The sequence below is a fragment of the Rhinopithecus bieti genome, unplaced genomic scaffold (assembly GCF_001698545.2).
Source record: "Rhinopithecus bieti isolate Rb0 unplaced genomic scaffold, ASM169854v2 scaffold_15813, whole genome shotgun sequence".
Taxonomy (NCBI): Eukaryota; Metazoa; Chordata; class Mammalia; order Primates; family Cercopithecidae; genus Rhinopithecus; species Rhinopithecus bieti.
In genome coordinates, this window is record NW_016809040.1 from 817653 (window position 1) to 827848 (window position 10196).

The 10196-nt window shown below is 44.8% G+C and overlaps 1 pseudogene; it reads right to left on the reverse strand.

Annotated features, from left to right (window-relative positions):
- Positions 1 to 984, reverse strand: LOC108539532 (adenosine receptor A2b pseudogene; annotated as a pseudogene).
- Positions 985 to 10196: the final 9212 nt, after the last annotated feature.

Here is a 10196-nt window from a genome sequence, read left to right on the forward strand (position 1 = left end):
TCGAAGAGGCCAGAGGCTGGTTCACAGGCCACACTGAGAACAGGCTATGCCCTGACCTTCTCATTCCCATTCTTGAGATCAGTCCAGCAGTGAACATATCTGTAAATAATTTTATGAAAAGTATAGCAGGAGTCTCTGTTCCAGTGGTCATAGACAATGGGATTGACAACCAAATTTTCATATGACAGGAGAATGGTCATCTTCCTTGCCCACTTGGGCTTATCTTTAGCCTGAGCTAGCTGAAAAAGAGTGACACAGTCCATGGTGCACACTGGTAACGAGCACAGAGCAAACATCCCCACCATCACAGCCAGCAACTTGGCTGTGTGGATCTCCCGCTGGAGGGTGGTCCTTGAGTGGTCCATCAGCTCCATGTACTAAAGCTGCCTGCAGGTCACTGTGAAGAACTTGATGGAGATCAGCCACATTATGAGCAGTGGGGGCAGGACTTACCCCCCACCCCCAAAACTGAAATATACCATGTAACTCATGTGTACTGCATTCTAAAAGAGACACTTCACAAGGCAGCAGCTTTCATTCATGGTTCCATCCCAGGGCTCCTTGCAGTTGTTGGACGTAGTATCTTTACTGTTCCACTCCAGGAATGAGGTCAGTCCAATGCCAAAGGTAAGGACCCAGAGGACAGCAGTAACCCCTCTTGTTTGGGTCCCAGTGACTAAACTTTTATGCCTGAGCTAACTGTGGCTGGCCAGGTACCTGTTGATGGCCGTGGACAGGAGGCTAAAGATGGAGCTCTGTGTGAGCACAGGCATGAAGCAGGCAAGGAAGAGGTGGCTGTGGAAGTCAGTGCAGAACCCAGGCTGATGATGATGGGAAAGGGGAAGGTGAATAGCCCCATGGCCACATCAGGGACACCAGGAAGCACTTGGTGGACGACTGCAGTGCACTTGGCATGCCAGCCCTAGTACCATGAGTGGGTGCACCCTGCACCTCCAGCAGCATGGCCCGGCTAGCCAGGCTCCTCATCTACCTGGGCCCATGGCTCATCTACTAGGGCCTCATCTACCATGAGCCTCACGTGGGACAGTTGTATGTGCCCACACTACGCCTCTGCCAGCTGCATCTCTCTATTTATTTTTAGTTTGTCCTTTTAAGATTTCAATTTTTGTATATGTTTTATGCTAGCAAAAATTATATGCATATATTAAATAAATAGTAACCATATGTCTATTAGAAGCACACATGCTTAATCATTTTTTTTTCCAACTTGGGGATCTTTTGAGTTCCCCAAGTGTAATCATGTTTTAATAATGAAGTATGCGATCAAAAGCTTCGGAGAACCCTGCTCTAGAGAGTCTTCGATCCAGCCATCCTTTGAAGTTTGCCGTGGACTGTACTCTGGGGTGCTTTTCACATGCTGGCCCGGAGTGGTCCAACCAAGGAGCAGGGTCCTGTCAGTGTGGAGAATAGTAGCACAGAAGCTCTGGAGAGGGACTTGTTGGTGAGGAGGGACTTAACTGTCCTTGAGAAGGAGATCTCTGGAAGAGCAGCCTGGATGTCTGTCTCCTGTGCCAATGTGTACTCCTCCTCTGAGATCTCCTCCTCAGGGCTCCCTCCTACTGATATCATTCTTTACTGAAGAGAGGGAATCACAATTTCTCAAAGGGAAATTTACAGATGTGGGAAGCCTGGGATTTCCTCCAGCATGGGTAGAGCTGCGGTGCCCAAGTAGGACCTTGCAAATGGTCAATGTGAGTGGATGCTGTCAGCATGGTTAGGAGGCTGACGTCTTAGGACCTGTGTCCTTCTACTCTGACTGTATCTCCCTGCTTCTCTGGTGATTTATATTTATGACAAACACTATTGGTTGCTGAATAGAACCACAGTTTTGTTTGGCGTGGCAATGTGTCCAGTTGAAAGCTCCATTTCTCAGCCTCCCCTGAAGGGAACAGTGGCCACACGCCATGGCTGTGGGCCGTGAGATGTAAGCTGAAGTCTTTGGATGGGACTTCCCATTGTGCTCATTATCAGGGGTCAGAGTCAGCTGGTGTGCATCCTGTACCCTTCACCTTCCTCCTTCTCTTGCCAGAAACACTGAGCGGTGCTGAGGGTGGGACCACTGTCTTGTGAATACCCAGCATCAAGGAGGAGGATGGAGAGCTGAGTGCAAAGACAGAAGGAGCCCAGGTCCCCAAAGGCCCTAGTCGGCTCCACCCAGACTTTTTGTTAGGAGAGGAAAATAAATCTCTGCCTGATTCAGCCAGCCACTGTCAGATAGTTGGATTTTCTGTTGCTCCCAGGGGAATGCAGTGCTAACAAACTTGAAAGTCATGACTACAGGGCTCCCTGACACTTCGGTCGAGGCTGTTGACTTCATGCAGGATGCTGACGCCCTTAGAATGAAAGAGTGTGAGCATCTCATGTCTTCAGGAGCCCTTGCTGTCTCTCCTTCCCTGGCAATGGTATTATAGAATGTAGATGTCTTGTCACTGCTAGTCAGCTTGGCCACGCTCACTGACAGAAAAAAAAAAAAATGCCGATTTGACTCGTGTTATCAGAGTTTGATTTCAAGTCCTGGAGGAGGAGAGAGTGAACTGTCTCCTTGAGAATAACGAATTCTGTCAGGAATGTGGAAAGTGAAAGTCATGATGATGTGCTGGAGCCAGTACACAGGCTTGAGAGAGCCGGGGGTGCCCATCTCTTCCCAGTCCACATGCAGTGATGTCCTGTTGGTGACTCGATGTTGGCTACAGTGAGAGTCTTTACATCATAGATACAGGCAAATGCTACCAATCAGCAAATTAAAGCTTTGTTTCTTCTTTTTCTGGAGAGTTAGTTGTTAAACATTTCTCAGCACAGCCCTGGAAGAGACCAAAGGTTTAGTTTAATATTAACTCCTAGATACTGGCTATTAGTTTTCATATCTTCTGCTCCCATAATGCTATGGAGGGGTGAGTAAGCCCAAAATTAGCAGAATCAGAAAGGCTGCTTTATCCTGAACACAGGCTGAAACCTTACAGTATCTTTGGGCCTAAGGAGAACTCTTACATGTTCGGATTAAAGGCAAAAACTAATTTTTAACTTGACTTTAGCTATCAATTTGTCCCTGACCGTGTTTCTGTCTCTGCACTCATTTCCTCACCTCCTATTCAGCCCTCCCACTCCTGTCCTTTTGACAATCTGCAGGGCCTTGACTCCTGCAAACCTGCCTTCTCGCTGTGTTTATGTTACTCTCAGAAGCTCCTGATACTGGATCTGGCAAAACAGTTTATCACTTGTATCTAGATACCTCATGATCTTCTCTGGCCCGCACGTATGTGCCAGGTGCTCCTCTAGGTGCTGGGGGCACACTAAACTAAACAGAAAAAACTCCTGTCCTCATGAAACCAACATTCTAGCAGGGGGAGTGAGGAAGATGTTGCTTTCTGAAGATGGCTGCAGCAATTTTTAGCCCATCCATCCCACATGCTCTTCTTACCATGTGACAGTGACACTCCTCCATCAACAGGTGGGGTCTGTATTCCCTTTCCTTGAAAAGAGGTGCATCTTCAGAACTGCTTCAACCAAAAGTGTATGGTCAGTCCTAAAAGGCAATATAGCTTCTGCCTGGCTCTTTCTCTTGGGACACTTGCCTTTGGAGATCTCAAGTCCTCCAAGTAGTCTGGCAACCCTGAAGTTGCCATTCCAAGTGACCATGTGGAGAGACCAAACAAAGGTGAGAGAGACACCCACTGTGCCCTCCCTGCTCGGCCCCAGGTGCCCAAGGAGCTAGGCACCGAAGGTGCCCTACCTGTTGCAGAGTCCAGCTGTTCATGTCTTCCCAGTGCAGGCACAATCACGCTTTTAGGTGATTCTAGTTCCTGACCTTTAAGCCACCCAGTCTTACTGAGTGGAGCAGAAATTAACTATCCCTGCTGAGCCTGCTCAGACTACAGATTTGTGAGCAAAGCGAATGTTGTTTTATGTTTTAACCCACTGAGTTTTGGGATGATTTGTTATGTCACCATACTAATTGGGACAAGGGTAGATAATAAACAAGACAAATGACCAACAATATAGATAATAATAAGTATTAAGGAGAAAAAAGCAGCAGGGAAGACAGACATAAAATTTCAGGGTAGGCCCGGCATGATGGCTCATGCCTGTAATCCCAGCACTTTGGATGGCCAAGGCGGGTAGATCGTTTGGGTCTACGAGTTTGAGACCAATCTGGGCAACATGGCAAAACCCTGTCTCTACAAAAAATACAAAAATTAGCTGGGCATGATGGCACATGCCTGTGGTCCCATCTCTCTGGAGGCTGAGGTGGGAGGATTGCTTGAGCTCAGGAGGTAGAGGTTACAGTGAACTGTGATCATGCCATGGCACTCCAGCCTGGGTGACAGAGTGAGACCCTGTCTCAAAAAAACAAAACAGAAAGAACATTTCAGGGTGGGTTTGAAATTTTATTTAGGGTGGCTAAGGAATGCTTCATTGAAAAGGCAACTTTAAAAACTTCTTTTTTTTTATTTCCATAGGTTATTGGGGAACAGGTGGTGTTTGGTTATATGAGTAAGTTCTTTAGTGGTGATTTGTGAGATTTTGGTGCACCCATCACCTGAGCAGTATACATTGCACCCAATTTGTAGTCTTTTATCCCTCACCCCCTTCCTGCCCTATTCCCCTGAGCCCCCAAAGTCTGTTGTGTCATTCTAATGCCTTTGTATCCTCATAGCTTAGCTCCCACTTACGAGAGAACATACGATGTTTGGTTTTCCATTCCTGAGTTACTTCATTTAGAATAATAGTCTCCAATTTCATCCAAGTTCCTGTGAATGCCATTAATTCATTCCTTCTGAAGGGTGAGTAGTATTCCATTGTGTGTGTGTGTGTGTGTGTGTGTGTGTATGTATATATATATACACCACAGTTTCTTTATCTACTCACTGAATGATGGGCATTTGGGTTGGTTCCACATTTTTGCAATTGTGAGTTGTGTTGCTATAAACATGCATGTGCAGATATCATTTTTTGTATAATGACTTATTTTCCTCTGGGTAGACACCCAGTAGTGGAATTGCTGGACCAAATGGTAGTTCTACGTTTAGTTCTTTAAGGAATCTCCACACTGTTTTTCATAGTGATCGCACTAGCCTATATTCCCACCAGCAGTGTAGAAGTGTTCGCTGTTCACCACGTGCATGCCAACGTCTATTATTTTTTTATTTATGTTTTCTATTATAGCCATTCTTGCAGGAGTAAGGTGGTATCACATTGTGGTTTTGATTTGCATTTCCCTGATCATTAGAGATGTTGAGCATTTTTTCTTTTTCTTTTTTTTTGAGACAGAGTCTTGCTCTGTTGCCCAGGCTGGAGTGCAGTGGTGCAATCTTGGCTCACTGCAACCTCCGCCTCCCAGGTTCAAGTGATTCTCCTGCCTCAGCCCACTGAGTAGCTGGGATTACAGGTGCTGCCACCATGCTTGGCTAATTCTTGTATTTTTGTTAGAGATGGGGTTTCACCATGTTGGCCAGGCTGGTCTTGAACTCCTGACCTCAGGTGATCTACCCAACTCAGCCTCCCACGGTGCTGGGATTACAGATGTGACACCATGCCTGGCTGATGTTGAGCATTTTATTCACATGTTTGTTGGCCATTTGTATATCTTCTTTTGTGAATTGTCTATTCACGTCCTTAGCCCATGAAAAGGCAACTTTTTGAATGAATCTGAAGGAAGTAAGGCAGCTGGCCATGTGGTATGGAGAAGTAGAAGCATATTTGGCATGCTGTGGAATAGATAGGAGGCCAAGCGAGGCCTCTTGGAGTGCTTGAGCAATGAGGGAGAAGAGAAGGAGATGCCATCTCAGAGCCAAAGAGGACCCAGATCATGTAAGATTTTTAGGTCTCTGTAAGGACTTTGGCCTTTACTCAGAATGAAATGGGATAATTATGGGTTTTGATGGAGGTATGACTTGATTCTGTTTTAATTACATCACATTTGTATGTCAGGATTCCTAGAAGTAAAATTCTGAGTCAAGGGATATGTACCCCTTGCCTTGCTTCTCTTGGTGGCCCAAGATGATGATAATATTATAATCATAACATTATGATAACATCATAATCTTGGGCCACCAAGAGAAGCAAGGCAAGGGGTACATATCCCTGTATTAAGGATCCCTAATATGGGGATTAGGTTCCTAGGGCTGCCAAATAAAGTACTTCCTGTATTAGGTTCCAAAGGCTGCCAAAGAAAGGACCACAAACGCAGTGGCTTAAAACAATAGAAATTTATTGATTCACAGTCCTGGGGGCTGGAATACTGAAATCAAGTTGTTGAGAGGGCCACACTTCTACTGCAGCCTGTAGGGGAGAGTGCTTCCTTGCCTCTTCTTGCCTCCTGATAGGGGTTTTCAAGCCTTGGTGTCCTTTGGCCTGCAGCTGCATCACTTGCATCTCTGCCTCTGTCATCACAAGGTGTTGCCCCTGTGTGTTTCTGCCTTTATGTGGCCTTCTTCTTAAAATGACACTGGTCATATTGCTCACCTGAATCCAGTGCAGCCTTCTCTTCACCTAAGTAATTATATCTGGAATGATCTATTTCCACATAAAATCATGTTCTGAAGTATTAGGTATTAGGGATTAGCGCTTTAATATGTCTTTTTGGGGTACACGGCTCAACTCACAACACTGCCAGTTTGAGAATCATAGGTGTATTCCTTGGAAGAAAGCTGTTCCTAATTTTCTCAGGTCTTACAATCATGCCTTATGCTAGTTAGCTTCCCCATTCCATTCACATGGAATCCACATATCCTCATTCCATGAGTGTGTGTGTGTAACTTATTAACATAAGTGGAATTATATTATGCATCTTTGTAAGCAACTTGTTTTATACACTTAACAGTATGCCTTGGAATTCCTTCCATGGATGTACATATAAATTGACTTAATCCCTTGTTACCATGACACAGTGATTTCATAATATTGAATTTAATTCCTGTAATTTAAACATTTCCCCATGGTTAGACATTAAGGTTGTTTTCAATTGTCTTGGCTACTACAAATGTAATATTTGGTGAAGGAATTTCTTTGTGGGAAGAGACTATTTTTGTTAAAAAAGATATTCAAGCTAGAGTCAGAATCAACTGTGCATAAATATACGAGGGAGAAGAAGGAGGCTGGAGGCTGGATTCTCTGGGGGTCAAAGTCAGATTAAGAGGGGAAGCCCAGAGGAAGCACTTTGAGGGCAACATGGCCAAGGGGGATCTTTTGAGTTAAATGATGCACACCGGGCTGGGCGTGGTGGCTCATGCTTGTAATCCCAGCACATTGGGAGGCTGAAGTGGGAAGACTGTTTGAGCTCTGGAGTTTGAGATCAATCTGGGCAACATAACAAGATCTCATCTCTACTAAAAATAATTTTTAAAATACCAGCCAGGCATGATGGCACATGCCTGTAGTCCCAGCTCCTTGGGAGATTGAGGTCAGAGGATTGCTAGAGCCCAGGAGTTCGAGGCTGTAGTAGAGCCATGATCATGCCACTGCACTCCAGCTTGGGTGACAGAGCAAGACCGTGTCTCAAAAAAAAAAAAAAAAAAAAAAAGGATGTACGCTGAATGAATGTAAACTTAGTCTTCCTTCTCCCCTCTGAGATATGCTACCTTGCTTACTTATACTTTCAGTGAGAATATAATTACTTTTGGAACCTACAAGAGATGCTGAATTTTTGTGTTAATGTGGGTGAGACGTGAACGATGCACATCTGGATTTCACATAGGATGTGAAAATGGACATCCTTGGATGTATATTTTTGAGCTCGTGATAAAGTGAGCTAGGAAGCCTAGGTTCTTTTAAGTGGAACTAGTCCAAAGACAAGCGTTATTGTACTGCCGGTACCACTGAAATTGGAACTTGGCTCCAGCTGCTGGAACCCCTGCCACTCCTGAGAGATGGGCAGATATTTAAGGGGCAGGGGAGCCAGGTTAGGAACTGGATGAGGACCCTTGAGAGAATCTCTTAGGAAGGACTTGTTGATTGCTGGCTCCCTAAAAAAGACCACCAAACAACCTGTTGATAAGGCAAAGCTGGAGTCTTGATGGAGTCTTAGTAGACTCTGAGAGTAGAGAGGGTAAAGTCAGGGTCTTTATGGGGCTTTGAAGTCTAGGTTAAGGTGAGACTTCAGCATGGTGACTTTATTTGAATTGGATAAGGATCATGATGCCATAGTTGGAGACTGGTGAGCACAGTGAAGCTGGGGTTTGGAACTAAGGGTTCCAAGCAGTCTTAAAGAGTAGCAGTTATTTGATGCTATCTACTGAAAAGTTCAGCACTTTTAAATGGGTTTGCAACATTTATCTTAGCGGACAAGAGTTTCTTGGAATAGTAAAGTCATGCTGATAAGAGAATGGAATGTTGAAATCATGTTAATGAAAATAATAAGCTATATGGGTGTAGATGGTTTCAGTTCTCAGACCTACTTTTTGAGATCTTCCCCTTTGGATTCTGAAGAAAGTCTCATTTAGAAAGAAGTTTAACCTCTCCCCAAGCGAATTCTAACTCAGCTTTAATATTATCTCTACCCTTGAGTAAAGGAATTACTGTGCTTCATCTCACTGTGAAGAAGGAGTCTCATTTCTACAAGAGACTGAAGGATGTTAATCTGATTGATCAGAAACCAAGACATATATTAGGCCATGTTGCAAGTGTGGGCGCATTTCATGTCAGAAACCAGACTACATTTTGTGGCCCTTTTTGTTTCATTTTGTTTTGCACATGGATGCAGCTAGGTCTCTCCTGCTCCCTTGCACTGAGCATAGCTTTGGAAGGACCTCTAAGAAAAGTGCAGCCATATTAGCATGCTCAGATCCAGCCCTTTGTCCATGGGGCTGGCAGCCTCAATAGATTCCACTATGTTCTGCTGCCCAGTCATTTAGATTCAGAGGCAGGAAAAGAAAATTTCCCCTGCACTTTTAGGCACATGTCTCATGTCCCAGCATTACTTACCCTGGAAGCTGTATGTTTGGGAGTGTTGCAGTTCCTGATGGATATACCCCATTCATTTCTCCAGAACATTTGTTATTCTTTTCCATCTGCTCTGTACATGGGGAAGCTGACCTGTATGGTCTATATCTATCTGCTCCCTTGCTCCTCTGTTCAGCTAATGTGAAACACTGGCCAGAGATCAGAGGGAGGGAAGAGTGTGAGGTGAGGCTGGAGTGTTTGTTCCCCCTAGATACCTCCTTCACAATCCTTAGTGGGCTGGCTGCATCTCTTTTTTTTTTGAGATAGAGTCTCGCTCTGTTGCCAGGCTGGAGTGCAGTGGCACAATCTCAGCTCACTGCAACCTCCACCTCCCGGGTTCAAGCAATTCTCCTGGCTCAGCTTCCCAAGTAGCTGGGACTATAGGCACACACCACCACACCTAGCTAATTTTTTTATTTTTAGTAGAGATGGGGTTTCACCATGTTGGCCAGGATGGTCTGAACCTTTTGACCTGGTGATCCACCCACCTCAGCCTCCCAAAGTGCTAGGATTAGAGGCGTGAGCCACAGTGCCTGGCTGGCTGGCTGGCTGCATCTCTTAACTAAATGTCACAGCTCCTACCATGTGGTACTCTCCACACAGGTCTTCACATCTCAGAGTTTGTGTAACAGGTCTCTTCTCTTGTCCCTGTGGGCCTTAGGATGGAAACAGCTGCAGCTAACCCTGAGACATCACTATCTTTTGTGATTTCCCTATGCCTTATCCCTTTTTTTCTTAAATGCTACCAAAATTACCCAATTTGAGGGTGTCATCTCTTACTTCTTGGGCCCTGATCAATATAGGGCTTTGGTGAGTTGTTCATCTTGCTGATGTTTTGTTTCCCATTTAATCATAGTTAGGTGATGCCTAATAAGTGCTTACTAAATATTTGTTGAATGAATACATGTCTAAATGAGTGAGTGGCAGGATTTGAACTCCAACTCTCCCTCTCCAAACTTCCAATGTAGCGTTTAGTGTTCACATGTAACGTACAGATGCTTGATGTCCTCTGAGAGCAGTAAATGGGCCATTGGGTCTGTGGCTCAAGTTTCTGGGACCTCTATTTCCCTGGGTTTGCCCTAGTTCCTTAGGCCTAGGTGTCTTCTTTCCCAGAGGAGCAATATGCAATAATATGAAGAATTTCAGAAATATACAGAAAAGATAAAGACACAATATTCCCCACCAAACAAAGATTAGGGTGATTTCTTCCACTCAGGAACAGATAAAGAGTTCAGACC